At 39.2% G+C, this 18,715-nt stretch overlaps 1 protein-coding gene across 1 annotated transcript in view; it reads left to right on the top strand.

Annotated features, from left to right (window-relative positions):
• LOC117995091 (regulator of G-protein signaling 7-like) overlaps nucleotides 1–14,022 on the top strand; it is a 30,540-nt gene extending 16,518 nt beyond the window's left edge. The window contains exons 16-17 of the transcript XR_011238382.1: nucleotides 12,844–12,961; nucleotides 13,885–14,022. The gene's annotated coding sequence lies outside the window, so the exon portion shown is untranslated. The remainder of the gene's footprint in view (nucleotides 1–12,843; nucleotides 12,962–13,884) is intronic.
• The last annotated feature ends 4,693 nt before the right edge of the window (nucleotides 14,023–18,715 follow it).

Raw genomic sequence — 18,715 nt, 5'->3', positions numbered from 1 at the left:
ATTTAATTTTTTTATTTAAATTTTTGACATTGTAATACTATTTTTTCTTCTTTGTGACTAGGTATTTAATGTGACTAACTTTATCAAAACTATGTGCACGTTGTTAGGTATATCATAACATATTGCATGCTAATAGGCAGAATTTGGTTGTACCTTTTTGTTTTTGTAACATCTCCACTGTTGACCCAGATTCGCAATAAAGAAATTTGTATTTGTATTTGATCTTAGCGCAATTATTCGCAAACGTTGAATTAAATCAAATTCTACACTGCCGATACTCGCCGAAAGTATTGGGCTATTGTGTACTTAGTGTCATAATATTCTTTGATTTTGAAAATTTTCAATTCACTTTACCTATTTAAAAATTGCCAAAAGGACATTTTTTAATCAAAAAAAATATGTAAATATTTCGTAAAATAATTTCGAATTTAGACAATACTTTACCTTCGTAAAATTGGGTATTTAGGTTAATAGAAAAGAAAATCCTAGGCATTATATTCAGTATTTAAACTTTGAAACATTATTATCGACATAGACCCAAAAACCATTTTTTTTTTTTGGAATTTTTGTCTGTCTGTCTACCGAACTTTAGTTCTACTTCTAAAACGCCATTCAAAGCATGTCGCTACGCGTTTTCTCCAAGAAATTTTCTGCGATTTATTTACCTTTTATGTCAGTTAAGGAAAAATTGAATAAGCAATATGGACCCCAAAAAAATATACCTACATCCAGTAGTTGCAATTAGGAATTGAATATCATTGTAATTACGTCTAGTATAAATAATAAATAACTATTAGATATATATATCAAATTATGTAGGTAAATATATCTGTATAAACATTAATGGACATAGGCCTTCCCTAAAGAGCGCCACCACACCCGGTCCTCAGCCTTCCTCATCCAGCCACTTCCCGCCAGCCTCTTTATATCGTCGGTCCATCGTGCTGGAGGGCGTCCCACACTACGCTTGCTTAAACGCGGTCTCCACTCAAGGACTTTCCGGCTCCAACGGCCATCGCCTCTACGACAGCCATGACCTGCCCACTGCCACTTCAGCTTGATAATAGTTTGGGCTATGTCAGTGACCTTGGTTCTCCTGCGGATCTCCTCATTTCGGATCTTATCCCTCAAGGAAACTCCTAACATAGCCCTCTCCATAGCTCGCTGAGCGACTTTGAGTTTGTGGACAAGGCCGTTTGTTAGTGTCCACGTTTCAGCACCATAGGCTGTTAAATTGCTATAAAAATATTAGTGACTAGATGATGCCCGCGACTTCGTCCGCGTGGATTTAGGTTTTTTAAAAATCCCGTGGGAACTCTTTGATTTTCCGGGATAAAAAGTGGCATATGTCCTTCCCCGGGATGAAAGCTACCTCTGTACCAAATTTCATCAAAATCGGTTAAACCGTTGGGCCGTGAAAAGCTAGCAGACAGACAGACAGACAGACACACTTTCACATTTATAATAATATTAGTATGGATTATCACACAAAGGGTCACTTATAGAGACTACATTAATACATTATTATTGCACAAGTGCGGTAATGTAACCTTTTTTTAATCTGTCAAATTTTATAGAGGTAAGTTAATAAATATTAAAACCTGGTGATAATGGAGATCATCATCATCATCATCATCAACCAATCAACTGGAGATCATATTTTATTAAATTACTTCCAAAAAGGAGGTGGTACTCAATTCGGCTCGTTTTTTTATGTATGTATAGTACGCGACAGGTCGAGATGGCAATTGGGGAGGTAACGCCCCGCACACCAGCACAGCCCTCGCGGTAACCCGGTGCGGGCGAGCGCGGGTGACGAGCGGAGGTGCGGGCGTCCCCCCGCCTCATACCCCGATTACCATCTCAACCTGTCGCGGATTATACACCGATTTCTCTAAGATTTTTATCACTTACAAATGTATTGAAAAACGCTATATGATAATGATGACATGCGTATTGAAAATTAAACTCGGCGTTACTTAAAACCCTTGCCTGCGGCTCGGGTATTTGATTTGCGCCTCGACTGTAATTTTCTATTTTGCGCACGCAACAGTTATGTTGCAACTTTGATGACGCGTACTATATTGTATTTGTAAAGTCCGTACAAAATGAGTTCTCACGCGCCATTTTAACTATATGTGTCAACTGTCATATCAAAGTACGGCTAACCTTTAAAATAGGAACTAAAATCGCACTTTTAACATGACAGTTGACACATAAAGTTAAAATTGCGCGTAAGAACTCATTTTGTACGCATTATGTTATTCCATATAACTTAAACTAGTCTAGATATTCTTCCATCCTAGTCTGTAAGCAAAGAATTTACCACCTTTATTCCTAAAGCCTATCGCAGACAACCGATATCATAGTCGGCCTGATAAAAGTCGGCGAAAATAGGACATTTCTATTACTTTACCACAAACGTTCAAAGGCGACGTAAATTCGGACACCAAATGTGAAAAATCGGTTGTCTGCGTTATATTTTAAAACCTTCTATAAACCTCCTGTAAATTGTCACATTTTAAGGACAGAAATTAATAATATGTAATGCGGTATTTTACACCAAGCAAGAAAAAATCTAAGCAATAAGCAATCACAAAATGTTAATTTCAGTTTATCCATAAGTACTAATATTATAAATGCGAAAGTGTGTCTGTCTGTCTGTCTGCTAGCCTTTCACGACCCAGCCGTTCAACTGATTTTGACGAAATTTGGTACAGAGATAGCTTACATCCTGGGGAAGGACATACGCTACCTTTATCCCGGAAAATCAAAGAGTTCCCACGGGATTTTTAAAAACCTAAATCCACGCGTACGAAGTCGCGGGCATCATCTAGTAAAGTTATATAATTAAGATTTCATTTTTTAATCTGTTCTACAAAATAATATCCAACACGCATTATCGTAGCCGCCATGTCCGACTGTGACGTCACATGGATTGAAATTGTAATGAACAAAATGTCGTTGTTTATCAATCGGTGTGACGTCATCACAGTTCATGAACCTAAAAAGATGGCGGGGTAGCGTTTTCGCGGCGAAATTTGAAATGAAAATTTTTGGTATATTATCGCTTTACGATCAAATTAAGACTAACAGCCGTACTCAGAGTCGCTAATCGTTACTTGAGATTGAGTTAAAACGAGACTGATTTATGTGAGAGATATAGCTGTCTCGTTTTAACTAAACTTAAGTAACGATTAAGCGACTGAGTACGGCTGTAAGTCAATCAATAGTTTGTCTCTTTTTAACATGTAACATACTTCCTATGTGAGAGTAGGACAAAATAATGTACTGGAGGTTTGTAGGTAAATGTAGATATATATGTAAACCTAGCAAAATCTGTTTCAATTGAAGTTTCCATATAGAAGAAAATCGGTCAAGTGCGAGTCGGACTCGCACACGAAGGGTTCCGTACCATCTTCAAGAAAATACACTTTAAATTTTTTGTAAACACAAAATCCACAGTTTTCGGATTTCATTATTGATGTTTCATTAGTACATCTATGTACAGACAATCAGCTGCGATAGCCTAGTGGTTAGGACGTCCGCCTTCTAATCGGAGGTCGGGGTTCGATCCCGGGCACGCACCTCTAACTTTTCGGAGTTATGTGCGTTTAAATTAATTAAATATCACTTGCTTTAACGGTGAAGGAAAACATCGTGAGGAAACCTGCATGCCTGAGAGTTCTCCATAATGTTCTCAAAGGTGTGTGAAGTCTACCAATCCGCACATGGCCAGCGTGGTAGACTATGGTCAAAACCATATTTGGCCATAGTCTACCACGCTATGACCAAATAGCGTGGTAGACAATGGCCACGCTACCATAGTGGTAACGTAACCTAACCTAACATAACCTAACTCATCAATCAATCAATCAATCTTCACTCTAACGGCCGATGTTCATCACTTTCGGCCGCGTACTTTAGTCAAACTTCTATCGAAACAGATTTCAATCTAATAATCTCAAATGAGTGATCCAAAAAAAAAGAACTCAATCCCAAACCAAAAATATGCAGAGACTGTTTTTAATTGTTTACGATCCTTTTTTTCGTATACTTATTCCTATTTTACTAATTTTTCGATATGTTTTTTTTTTGGAATTAATATCTCCTAATATTTAGTAGGTAATAGCAATAAATTAAATTAATAAATAATTAATTATTTTTAAACGTGAACTCGAAATTATGTTGAAAATATACAACTATGTAAACAAATGTAAAAGAGCGGTCACGTGCGAGTCAGGCTCGCGCAATGAGGGTTCCGTACTACAGTCGTATTTTTTCGACATTTTGCACGATAATTCAAAAACTATGATACATAAAAATGAATAAAAATCTGTTTCAGAATGCACAGGCCTTTCATTTGATACCCCATTTGATATAGTTATCTTACTTCGAAAATTGAAAATACTAATTATTAGTTCATGACCACAATTTGTTTTTTTTTTGTTTGATGCAACGTTATTTCAACGTTAGTTCACGTTATTCAGATTTTTCCTGCTATAAGACCTACCTACCTGCCAAATTTCATGATTCTAGGTCAACGGGAAGTACCCTGTAGGATTCTTGACAGACCGACAGACAGACAGACAACAAAGTGATCCTATAAGGGTTCCGTTTTTCCTTTTGAGGTACGGAACCCTAAAAAGTGACCAAGTGCAAGTCAGACTCGCGTACGAAGGATTCCGTACCATCGTATAAGATTACATAATATATACTTTAATTTACATGGCGGCCATTTTGCATGTTTATTATTTGTTGTTAATTTAAGAAATAATTTAAAACAATTTAATTTTAAAATATATAAAAGGAAGAGTGACTGACTGACTGACTGATCTATCAACGCACATATCAAACTACTGGCCGAATCGGCCTGAAATTTGGCATGCTGATAGTTATTATGACGTAGACATCCGCTAAGAAAGGATTTTTCAAGATCCAACCCCTAAGGGGGTGAAATAGGGGTTTGAAATTTGTGTAGTCCACGCGGACGAAGTCGCGAGCTTAAGCCAGTTTAAGAAATAAACGTTTTTCTTACTTTTTATAGCCGCAACAGAAATGCACACTGAAAATTTCAACTCTTTACCTATTACGGTACCATGAGATATAGACAGACAGACAGACGGATAGCGGAGGCTTAGTAATATGTTATCGTTGGCACCTTTCGCTTACGGAACCCTAAAAACACGCGTTAGAATTTTGACCACCATCATTAATTTTATCATTTGTATACATAGTTGAATTCCTAAATCAATATTATTATTATTATTATGTATTACTATAATATTTCATAAATAATGCATATAAATAAATCATACTGTATACTGTAAACGGCGGTAACATACTAATAACGCATATCTATCTACCTATACATATATAACCCGTCGGAAATATCTGAGAATCTGTTTTAATGACGTCATGCAACGCGCTCGCGTTGGCACCGGTACTGGATAGACGGAAACGGGCGATCTGCGGGGAAGCGCATACCAGCGAGGTGCGCAGATATTTCCTACGAGTTCACTAATATCACTTTTACAAGTCGCATCAGCAAAATTCGTTTGCGCAGAAAATCGTAATAATAATAAAAATAATCGAATCAGGTGTTGTAAGTATGATACCGCCCTTATGTGTTATGTATTTATAATAAAGAAATCTTCTTAGGCGCAACGCACACCGGCAGAGTGGAAGCGAGACAGGCCGTCTTGATAACAATCAAAATATATATTGGCCTTAAGGCCTCCTCCGTGTTCTGTCTTTAGTATGACGGTTCAAACCCCGCCTGTTACACTATTGTCGTACCTACTCCTAGCACAAGCTTGACGCTTAGTTGGAGAGGAAAGGGGAATATTAGTCATTTAACGTGGCTTATATTCTTTAAAAAAAATTAAAACAAAAATTGGAGAGTGTTTAGTGCAACTGCACTAAATCAGGGCGTGCGAGGCATCAGACGCGCAGGCGGGAGCAGTCACCTGTGGTCGTATTCTATGTAATTTGTAATTACATCAATAAACCAGTGCCTAGAGAGTGACAGCATACTTTTATCCCGGATAATCAAAGAGATCCCACGGGATTTTTCAAAACTAATCCCACGTGGGCGTCAGTAAACGAATAAAGCCGAGTTCAAGTTATTATCAAACAGACTGCTCCACTCCATTCCGTCTGTATGCGTTGGCCCTTACTGTATTATACCATAAACCCATTTTATGTCTATTTTACCTGTGGACTAGAATGATTCGCGCGATTTCGAAGATTCTATTCAAAATGGCGGCAAATTCTCATAGGTAATTTTATTTTTAATTTAATTGGCTTTTTGATATAATAATTATAGTTATTAATTTTAGAGACGGCTTGTGAGGTTTTTTTTAATAGAGATAGATTACAACATGGGGTTATTCAAGGGGCGGACCAATAAATTCCTAAAAGGCCAGCAACGCATCGGCGGTTCCTCTGGTGCTGCAAATGTTCATGGGCGGCGGTAATCACTTAACATCAGGTGACCCGCCTGCTCGTTTGCTCGCTATCTCTATTTAAAAAAAATAGTTTTTTCTTTTAAATTATTATTTGATTCGTTTGTTTAATACCTTACCTTTCATTGATATATTCAATTAAATCTACAGTAGAAACTCGATTATCCGACCCTCAGTTATACGGATTCGCGATTATCCGGACTAGCAACCGAAAATTGTTCGGCCAAGTGCGAGTCAGACTCGCGCACCGAGGGTTCCATACTCGGGCATTTTTTCCGCCATTTTGTACGATAAATCAAAAACTATTCAAATTTTTAGAATGTACAGGCAAAACCCTTTCATAATATGATATCACACTTGGTATAGTTATCTTACTTTGAAAATTGAAAATACTATTATGGTGAACTACATAATATGCACAAAACCCGCTTTCTTCATACATTCGATTATCCGAATCCCTATCGACAATAATTAGTCCGGTTCATCGAGTTTCCACTGTATTTTCTTCGAAGTGGTTAATTCGAAAAGACTTGTTTGTTTTCGAGCGAATCGCCGCCATTTTGAATGTGTTTTTTTCCGTGTTTTTATCTGTCTATAATTCTAGAATGTGTTATAGATTACGTGTATAGAAATTAGTTGTACCAAAGGATTTAAAGTACTCAATAAATTATTTTAAACTGTCATTTGTTTTTTATTACTTACAAAAATCTATTATGTTCTTTTCATGAATAATTTTCTATCTTTGTTGTACCCTTTTAAATCCCGCAAATTGCTAATGTGCGTGGCCGCCATTTTAGTAACGTCAGCACTAGACTGAAGTTTCGAGCTGATGGTATATTTTTACGTGATTTTTACTTAAATATACGTCAAAATGACGTCATTTCGATCTTACTGAGACATGGTTCCAGCGCAATAGCAATTTGCGGGACTTTTACAACCTTTTGCACTGCCAAGGGTCACTGGTAGAGATCTCTCATAGAGATAAGTGCTTCCCTGTCCACTTTTACTCTGTTTTTAGGGTTCCGTACCTCAAAAGGAAAAACGGAACCCTTATAGGATCACTTTGTTGTCTGTGTCTGTCTGTCTGTCGGTCTGTCAAGAAACCTACAGGGTACTTCCCGTTGACCTAGAATCATGAAATTTGGCAAATAGGTCTTATAGCTGATATTCGGGGAAAAATCTGAAAACCGTGAATTTGTGGTTACATCACACAAAAAAATTACATTATGGTCATTAACTAATCATTAGTATTTTCAATTTTCTAAGTAAGATAACTATATCAAGTGGGGGTATCACATAAAAGGTCTTCACCTGTACATTCTAAAACAGATTTTTATTTATTTTTATGCGTCATAGTTTTTGAATTATCCTGCAAAATGTCGTAAAATACGACTGTAGTACGGAACCCTCATTGCGCGAGCCTGACTCGCACTTGGCCGGTTTTTTTTTAAAGAATATTAGCCATGCCCTTGACTAACCTTCCCATTTCCCCTCCAATTAAGCGTAAAGCTTGTGCTAGGAGTAGGTACGACAATGATGCAACGGGCGGGGTTTGAACCGGCGGCCTTTCGGATTTTAGTCCGCACCAAGTAATACTATTTGTAGTCTTTGGCCCGCACCTCTAACCGTTGAGCTATTGAGGCTTTGACATGACAGTTGACAAATATGGCGAGTGAGATCTTTTAATGTTCGCGTGATACGAACTTCGGGAAGTACTTATCGCTTAAATCGAACCGGGTATATTAATATTGGTAGTACTTATTTGCACAAATGTTACGGCATTTACCTACGTAATCCATACTAATATTATAAATGCGAAAGTGTGTTTGTCTGTCTGTCTGCTAGCTTTTCACGGCTCATCCGTTTCACTGATTTGGATGAAATTTGGTACAGAGATAGCTTGCATCCCGGGGAAGGACATAGGCTACTTTTGATCCCCGAAAATCCAGGAGTTCCCACGGGATTTTTAAAAACTTAATCCACGCGGACGAAGTCGCGGGCATTATCTAGTTAAGTATAAGTCCCACAAATTGCTAATGCGTGTGGCCGCCATTTTAGTGACGTCAGCACCAGACTGAAGTTTCGAGCTGATGGTAGGTATATTTTTACTTAGGTAAAATGTTGTCGATATTAAATGCATGGTTTAGGTTTTTAAAAATCCCGTGGGAACTCTTTGATTTTCCGTGTTAAAAAGCAGTGTTTGTCCCTTTCCAGGTCTTAAACTATACCCATGCAAATTATCACGTCGTTCCGTTTTTAGTCTATTCGACTACAATACGACATTGCTGTTATATGTATGATGATGATTAATTTAAAAAATAAACGACTGATGACGTGAGACGTTTTAACCTAATATTATTGTCTACTAGCTGATGCCCGCGACTTGCGTCTGCTACTGCTGAATTACTGCGTGGAATTAGGTTTTTAAAAATCCAGTAGGAACTATTTGATTTGCCGGGATAAAAAGTAGCCTATGTCACTCTCCAGGTCTTTATCCTATACCCATGCAAAAAATCACGTCAATACGTTGCAGCGTTACGACGTGATTGAAGGACAAACCAACAAACAAACACACTTTCACATTTATAAATGAGGCAGGGGGTGATACACCGTCGACTTCCTAACTTTACTTTGGTCCGGCCCAGAAATCGAACCCAGGACCGAAACGAGATAACAAATAGCTGTTATAGGTAAGTATATGTTTCAAAAGGCACACGTTTGGATATTTGTACAGCTGTAACTTGAAACAGAAGTAAAAATAATATATTTAATTATACATGGAAACTGCGCACATTTAATTTAGTGGTAAAAGGACTCGAGTCTGGCCACGTACATAATCATAGTTTAAATTATTGTAAATGAATTTACATTTATTAATTTTATTTGTGGGATTACTGCACGTGAGTACCTACCTATCTCTTAATTTTTTCCCATCGAGTCACACCCACAGTAAAATGTCACTCGTTGGGAATTCGAATTGATAAAAATTTGCATTTAGTAACAGTGTGACTCGATGGGGAAAAAATCGATGTAAATAGTACCTAGTACCTACCGAAACATCCAATGCATAATGAAAATCTCACCAAAATTGCACACAAAATAATATTTGTTTCCGCGCCATACAAATATTTAATCATGCAATCGCGCCTAGTCCTTTGAGTACTAATCACAAGCTCATTAGAGAAGCGCCAAGGTACAGGGGATGTCAAATTGAATATCTAAGCGGTTGCCGTTGCAAACATTTAAAAAAAACCGGCTAAGTGCGAGTCGGACTCGCACTTGACTGGTTTTTTAAATATAGGCCTATAGGTATGTTTTAAAAGGCACACGTTTAGATATTTGTACAGCTGTTCGAAATTTGAAACAAAGAAGTAAATAATATACTTAATTATACATGGAAAGTGCGCACATTTAATTTAGTGGTAAAAGGACTCGAGTCTGGCCACGTACATAATCATAGTTTAATTTATAAATGAATTTATATTTATTAATTTTATTTGTGGGGTTATTGCACGTGAGTATCTCTTAATTTATTGTTTTGCAATTGTTAATAGATGGCTAGTTTGTGAACGCGTAAGGAAAAACTCCACAATGGAGTAATCAAAGTCAAAACGTTTATTCAAAGTAGGTAAAAAATTACGCTTTTTAGAAAAGAATAGAATAATGTTTATTCGAGGTATATAGGTGGTACATGGTGTAGGCACTTTTTGATAGTCGGTTTGCATTTGTAAGATGATGATTTGTAAGTGGTAATAATTTTTAGGCAAACTTAAAACAGAAGCTACGAGGGTTCCAAACGCGCCCAGGTCTGAGAAGAGCCCACAACAAACTCAGCCGGGTATTCTTTTTATTATCACCACTTTACAAAATTACTTGGAGATGACACAATAATGGAGGATGGACACTAATGGAGTCAATGCCCCGTCTACGACGCGGCATTGACTCCGAGTGGCCTACTTATGCAACATTCGTTGATCTCTAGCGTCGGTCAGATGTTCTATTTGCAATATATTGTAAACTTTTACAAAATTATAGAATTTTTCATATTTTTTTCGCGTTTTTTTTTTGTGGTATCATATCCGTGGCCCTACCGCGGTTGTTTGACAGCTACAATGTCACGATCGCAATCATTTCTGATTGGTTAATGCTCGCTCACTATTGGCCACAATGCATTGTTGCAACAAGAATCGCACAAATTCGGCCAATCAGAACAATTGAGATTGTAATAATGATTGATGCAGGTTTTAGACAATCGCCCTACATTACTATCACCTGTCTTCATTTTTGCCAGAGTTCTGGTTGCACCTTGTATTAATTAGTAGGCACATAGTTTGAATGTAGTACAGTACATTAGTATATACTTACTACTTGACGATCTCCCTGGCGCAGTGGTCTTGCTAGTAGGAGGCCCCGCAGAGGCGTCTTTACCTATGGTGCAGGGTGTGCGGCGCACACGGGCGCCGGATCTAAGCGACATCTCTAATGCGACACCTCCAAAGATGCGTCGATGCCGGCGCTCTCAAAGACCCTGCGCTCGTGTTATGGCCGACGCCGTCATCATTTAAAATGGCACCATTTGCATCCGAATTTCCGTTTGAAAATATAACTGTTAGTATTCCATTTTGACCCTGCTCCTACTAGACTAGAGGGCGCCAGGGTACTGGTTGCACACGGGCGCCACAATGGCTAGAGATGCCTCTGAGGCCCCGGGTTTGATTCCCGGCAGGGGTTTGGGATTTTAGCCCGCATCCATCTTAGATTGCATCATCACTTACCACTTTTACAGGTGAGATTGCAGTCCAGGGCTAGCTTGTATCTGAATAAATAAATACTATCGTAACTCTCGTATCTCTCGTCAATCGTCTCGTCGATCGTCTCGTATCGTATGGGGAGTGCTCTGAAGAGCTTTTTGACCTCATTCCACCCTCTTTTTTCTACAACCGCACCGCGCGCCACCGTGCACCGTAAGGAATTTCACCCTCACCATCTGCGTGTCTGGTGCACTTCGACCGTCCGCTGTGCCAGATCCTTCTTTCCACGCACGTGCAAACTGTGGAACCAACTCCCATCGGCGGTGTTCCCACTAGATTATAACATGGGGTTATTCAAGGGGCTATCAAATTCCTAAAAGGCCGGCAACGCATCGGCGGCTCCTCTGGTGCTGCAAATGTTCATGGGCGGCGGTAATCACTTAACATCAGGTGACCCGCCTGCTTTGCCTGCGTTTGCTCGCTATATCTATTAAAAAAAAAAACTATGGATGTATTGTGAATTTTTCAATTTTAGGTCTACACGACGTCTGCAGCCCCAGAACCTCGTAAGTATGTTAGATCATCATCATTATCAAGCCAAAGGTTTGGCCATAGTCTACCACGCTGGCCAAGTGCGGATTGGCAGACTTCACAGATCTTTAGATCTTTGAGAACATTATGAAGAACTCTTAAGCATGCAGGTTTCCTCATGATGTTTCCCATCACCGATAAAGCAAGTGATATTTAATTGCTTATAACGCATGTAACTCAGAAAAGTTGGAGATGCGTGCCCGGGATCGAACCTCCGACCCTCCGAATATGAGGACAACATCTAACTACTGTGTATTACCGCTAATTTAAATTTTACTAAGCTATTATTTACAGCCCCAAACTTTCATCTGATCTGACTGATCTATAAACGCACAGCTCAAACTACTGGACGGATCGGGCTGAAATTTGGCATGCAGATAGCTATTATGACGTAGGCAACGTAACCACCGTTAGGGATTGAATTTTCAAAAATCCTAGCGGATGTCTACGTCATAATAGATATCTGCATGCCAAGTAATGTGAGCCGAGCGTTGATAGATCAGTCAGCCAGTCAGCGTCACCTTTTCCTTTATACTAATGTAAAGGCAGTGGTCCGACCGCCGGCGAGAAAACGAGTAACGACAATTTTCTCTCTCAAGAAAGGCACAATAAATGAAGATTCCGTGTAAACGAAAGAGATGCACATATCAACAGTTGCTCTCTGACAGTTCACACTGCCAGCGACGACTCGATTTACTTGTTTTGTCGACGAGCTTTCAAAAATCAACTCGCTCAGCGATATTCGTTCAGCGATGCTCGCTCGCTTGAACACGTGCAAAGTGCGAACAGGTTTGCACAGGACTGAGCGACCGCGGGCGAATGGCGCGAGTAATCGCTCGTCGCACTTGCACACTTGCTTATATTTAGCCCGGCGACAAAACTGTCGAAACTACACACTCGCGTTCCGCTGATTGCCAACTCGTTTAAAGTTTGTAGTTCTACTCGTTTCGCTTTACGCTAATTGCCAACTTCGCGTTCATCGTCAGCGGTCGGACCACTGCCTTAATAAAATTAAAAAATCATAATTTTCTCAGATAAACGTGAAAATGCCGAGAAAAGCACGAAATACGAACAAGAACAGAAGCAGGCCGCATACCATTCGAGTTCCAGTCAACAGCAAAAGCAATCCAGTAGCTTTGCACGCAGTTACAGGTAAAGTTGACCTCCCTGGCGCAGTGGTAAGCGCTGTGGTCTTATTAGTGGGAGGCCCCGGGTTCGATTCCTGGTAGGTGTTTGGAATTTTATAATTTCTAAATTTCTGGTCTGGTTTGATGGAAGGCTTCAGCCGTGGCTTGTTACCACCCTACCGGCAAAGCCGTGCCGCCAAGCGATTTAGCATTTCGGTACGATGCCGTGTAGAAACAAAAGGGGTATGGGTTTAATAAAAACTGCCATACCCTTTCCAGCTTAGCCCGCTACCATCTTAGACTGCATCATCACTTACCACCAGGTGAGATTGCAGTCAAGAGCTAACTGGTATCTGAAAAAAAGTTGCCATCAAGTGATAGACGTCCACAGCTGGACACAGGTCTCTTGTATTGACGGTCTTGCGCCGCCTGAATCCAGCGGCTGCTTGCGACGCGTCTGATGTCGTCCGTCCACCTAGTGGGGGTCTTTCAACACTGCGACTTCTGGTGCGAGGTCGCCATTCCAGCACCTTGGGACCACAACGTCTATCGGTTTTACGAACTATGTGCCCTGCCCATTGCCACTTCAGTTTCACAACCCGTTGAGCTATGTCGGTTACTCTAGTTCTCCTACGGATCTCCTCATGTCTGATTTGATCACGTAGAGAAACTCCGCACATAGCTCTCTCCATCGCCCGCTGAGTGACTCTGAGCTTTCCTAAGAGGCCCATAGTTAGTGACCATATATCTCGGATAGTATAAGCCCCGCAAATTGCTAACGAGCGTGGCCCCATTTTGGTGTCATCAGCACTAGGCTGAAGTTTTGAGCCGATGGTTTATTTTTATTTCGGCTGACGTCAAAATGACGTCATTTCGATGTTAATGAGACATGGTTTAATACATAATTTATACAATTCATTGACTTAAATCTAAATCTTCTCTATCCAGCGCAAAAGAAGACAAAAATAGCAATGCATTCAAAACTGAAGCCGACAGAACATCTTATGAAAAGAAAGCATCAGCATATTCTCACCAAGAAGGAAAATACAAAAATAATCATTATGAAGAAGAAAGAGATGAATGGTCTTCTGAGGAAAGTGATGAAGGCAATGAAGACGAAAGTGGAGAAAGTGATGAAAGTGATGAAAGTCAAGAAGATGGAGAATTAGAACCGAGAAAGAAAGATAACTCGCCTGTAATGTATCGTAAGTTACTTCTATAGTACCTACGCGGCAGAAAATAATGTACGTATCGTACACCTTTAGAATGTGATTTCGACTTTGTAGAGCGTTGTCTCTGTCACTCATACCTATGTGACGTTTTGTCGGTCTCAACGACAGAGACCGACAAAACGTCACGTTAAAAGGCTCTGACCTTGTACCTGCGCAGTGGGTGATTTATCGATGTTTGGCTAGAGCATACGCAATGACGAGAGTGAGCTCACCTACAGGTGGCGGTCGCGTAAATTGGGTCTTCTTCACTCTGGGCTGGTTTCCGCACATAAACGTTTCCGTCTGTTGTGCGTTGCGTAAATTGGGTATTTGACTCTAATTTAATTTAAATAATGACGTAAACTGAAAAACTAATTAAATCGATCAAATAACAAAAAAGTTATAAGCATTTAAATATTTCTGATTAGACAGAGATAGCGATATAGTATTTTGACGTCACGCCTTACTTATGCCATAGTAGCTTCGTGCGGTTTCATACAAATTTTCGTTTTGCGAGAAAGGGATAGAAGACCCAGCTCTCACTCGAAAATTAAAATGCCTGGAACTTTGTAAATTTTAGTTGGATTTTAATATTTTTTCAGCGTACGACATTATTTTTATCCTAGTTTCTAATAAAGTAATAATATTTATCAAATTCAAAAGTAGGAAAATACCCAATTACTGTTTCTTCCCTCGCAATCGAAGTGAAAAGCAGAGAAAATAACTCGGTCATAAAACCCATTTTATCCTTGATTTAAATCTCTCGCCTTCGGCTCGGGTAGATAAACGTCTTGGTTAAAGGGTCTTGTCTTATGCTCTTGTTGTATAATCTACTTTTTTCTAAAACATAATTTTTTAATTTTGCTTTCAGGCCAGAAATTTGCACCTATATCATCGATGATGCAAGACGTTCTCAATATGACGGGTAAATAATAAATTATTATATAGAATAGAATAGAATATAATATAATATTTTTATTCAAGTACACTTTTACAAGTGCTTTTGAATCGTCAACTAAGTAGTTTAATTTACCACTGGTTCGGAATGTCGAAGAAATTCATCATCATCATCATCGCCGGTCCACTACTGAGCACGGCTCTCGTCTCGTCGTCGTCGAGAAAGCTTTAGGCCGTAAGCCACCATGCTGATCAACTGCGGATTGGCAAAAGGCAAGCGTGTCATCGCCTCTATAATGGGTACTTAGTGCTCTGAAGAGTTGTTTGATCTCATTCCACCCATATTTGTCTACAACCGCACCGCACACCACCGCAAACAATTCCACCCTCCCCACTTGGGTGTCTGGTGCACTTCGACTGCTCGTTGTGCCAGATGCTTTTTTCCACGCATTAATAAGTAGGTTTTTTTTTAATTTGAACTTTTTTTCAGATCAAAATGAAATAAGGGAAGTGTTATATCAACTAACTGGATTCGATGGTAACTATATTTATTTGTTTTAAATACGTAGCTTAATATAATAACAGTAACACCTGCACAAATATTAATTTTATTATATATGAATATTAATTAGTAGGTACCTACCTATTATAAATTATTTACAATACGCGGCAAAAAGTAACGCATAGTGCGACAAGACTCTCTTGGCACTTGAATAACATTGTCAGGGGGGCGCTGTTGGAGAACAGAGGCTTAGTGTATTTTTTATTTATTAAATTAACTAACGGCTACTTTACATTACATACATTTAAAAAAAAAAAACTTAATTCTGAAAATATTACTTACTGAATGTAGTCGCCAATTATAAGTTAATACAACATTTACAAACATATGTGACAAAATTAAAATACAAACATCAATAAGATTACAGATAATACTTCCTACTCAAGACTTCCAATAGGCATTCCACCAAAAACCACGAGTATTCAAACAAAAAAAAAAGGGGACACTTGACGGCAACATTAGTTCCGATTTTCGCCACGCGCTAAGATAGCCTTGTCGCACTTAGGGTTGCCAGATCGCCAAACCGAATAGCCGGACAGACCAGCCAGTTTGGCCGGACATTTGAGTAGAAAGGCCGGACACCCTACATTATTGAGGATTTTGTGTCTTAGTATTAATAGGTAGGTCATAAATCTTGTTGTCAGGCAGCAGTGCCGCCGGGAGCGACCGACGGTCGACTCGCCTGCGCTCGGCCACGCTCGTTTGCGAAATGTAAAAAGCCTAACTTTTGTTAGGCTTTTTACATTTCGCAAACGGTTATTTTCGCAATTTAGCAAAATAAACGGTGTCCGGCTTGTCCGGCTTTTGCCGGACTTGCCGGACACTGTTTATTTTGGCCGGACACGCAATCAAAAAGCCTACCTATGTCCGGCTTTATCTGGACGCCTGGCAACCCTAGTCGCACTGTACCTACCTCGGCCTTTAGAATGACATTTCGGCTTTGTAGAGCGTTGTCTCTGTCACTCATACCTATATGAGTTCCCGTGAGATTTTGAAAATGTAAATCCACGCAGACGAAGTCACGGGCATCAGCTAGTAGATACATAACTAAAACAGTGTATTTTATTTTACAGACGAAAATATGGCGGTCGCGTATTGTAAGAGAGTGACTGGTCTACACAGTAAGTTGAAAACATAGATTAAATACCTACGAGAAATATACCATCATCATCATCATCAACCAATAGACGTCCACTGCTGGACATAGGTCTCTTGTAGGGACTTGCACACGCGACGGTCTTGCGCCGCCGCCATCCAGCGGCTCCCTGCGACTCGTCTCATGTCGTCCGTCCACCTAGTGGGGGGTCTTCCAAGGCTGCGTCTTCCGGTGCGAGGTCACCATTCCAGCACCTTGGGAAAACCGCGAGAAATATACCATCAGCTCGAAACTTCAGTCTAGTGCTGACGTCACTAATATGGCGGCTACGCGCATTAGCGATTTGCGGGACTTATAAACTATAATGTTTTTAGGGTTCCGTACCTCAAAAGGAAAAACGGAACTCTTATAGGATCACTTTGTTGTCTGTCTGTCGGTCTGTCAAGAAACCTACAGGGTATACTTCCCGTTCACCTAGAATCATGAAATTTGGCAGGTAGGTCTTATAGCAGACATTCGGGGAAAAAACTGAAAACCGTGAATGTGGTTACATCACACAAAAAAAAAATTGTGGTCATGAACTAATAATTAGTATTTTCAACTTTCAAAGTAAGATAACTATACCAAGTGGGGTATCATATGAAAGGGCTTTACTTGTAGATTCTAAAACAGATTTTTATTTATTTTTAGGCATTTTGATTCATCGTGCAAAATGTCGATAAAATATGATTGTAGTACGGAACCCTCAGTGCGCGAGGCCGGTTTTTTTTTCAGATAATAAGGAAGTGTATGAATACCTTCGATGCTGTCGTGGAAAAAGAGGAATTTCTTTCTTCATGCGATTCTTCACATTATTGGAAGGAAATTCGAGTGAGTAATACCTTATCAACAGTGCGTTACAGTATTTTTCATTCATTCATTAAATTTTCATGAACTTTATTTACTTAATTTAGAATGTAATTCATTTTAAAGAACCCGCGATTTTGGTACTTGTAGATAGAGGTTCTAGTATGTGACAGGTCGAGATGGCAATCGGGGTGGGGACACCCGCACAGCCGCCGCGCTTACCCGGTGCGGGATATCGCGGGTAATGTGCGGGTGTGTGGGGCGTCCCCCGCCTCATACCCTCATTGCCATCTCGACCTGTCGCAATCTAGGACCTCTATCTACAAGTACCAAAATCGCGGATTCTTTAGAATGTATTAAATTTTAGATCAAATGAATAAAAATTCAAAAAAAATTTAATGATTGAATGAATGAATGAAAAATACTTTAAAGTTCAATTAAACAAATAAATTGATGACTGAAGATTGAATGATTAAATATACTGTGAACGAATAAATGAAATGAATGAATGGTGAATGAAGGTTTTTCATAAGCTTTAATCTTATCTAAATATATAAAAGGAAAAGATGACTGACTGATTGTTCGATCAAACTCGAACTACTGGACGGACCTGCCTGAAATTCGGCATGCAGGTAGCCATTAAGACGTAGGCATCCGCTAAGAAAGGATTTTTGAAAATTCAACCTCTAAGTGGGTGAAATGGGGTTTGAAATTTTTGTAGTCCACGCGGACGAAGTTACGAGCATGAGCTAGTTATGAACAAAATAAAATAAAAACATAATTTAAGTAGGTATCTAAATTATTAAAAAAAAAACAAAGTTAAATTATTTTTTCTATTTTACTTACCTAATTAATACAATATTTTGTTTGCAGATATCACAGTCATGAACCGGCTATTAGAAGTGTTAACAAATGAAAAACGTAAGTAACTGTCATAGTGAGTATAATGATCTAACAAAGGTAAGAAGACACGGTCTACCCGCGAAATTCAAATTTAATTTGGTTTATCGCAATTTGTAAACTAATTACGACAAAGTAGGCTTATAGCATTAAAATTGAGCCCCTAGCACATCATCTTCAAAGGTTTATATAAAAATCTTTACTTGAAAGTGTCCAGTTTAAGAAATTAGTCAAAATAATGACTAATTATTTGTGAGTATAAATTAT

Source organism: Maniola hyperantus, chromosome 28 (genome assembly GCF_902806685.2).
Source record: "Maniola hyperantus chromosome 28, iAphHyp1.2, whole genome shotgun sequence".
In the NCBI taxonomy this organism is placed as follows: Eukaryota; Metazoa; Arthropoda; class Insecta; order Lepidoptera; family Nymphalidae; genus Maniola; species Maniola hyperantus.
The sequence above is the reverse complement of the archived record's forward strand: the minus strand, read 5'-3'. Positions and strand labels throughout refer to the sequence as shown.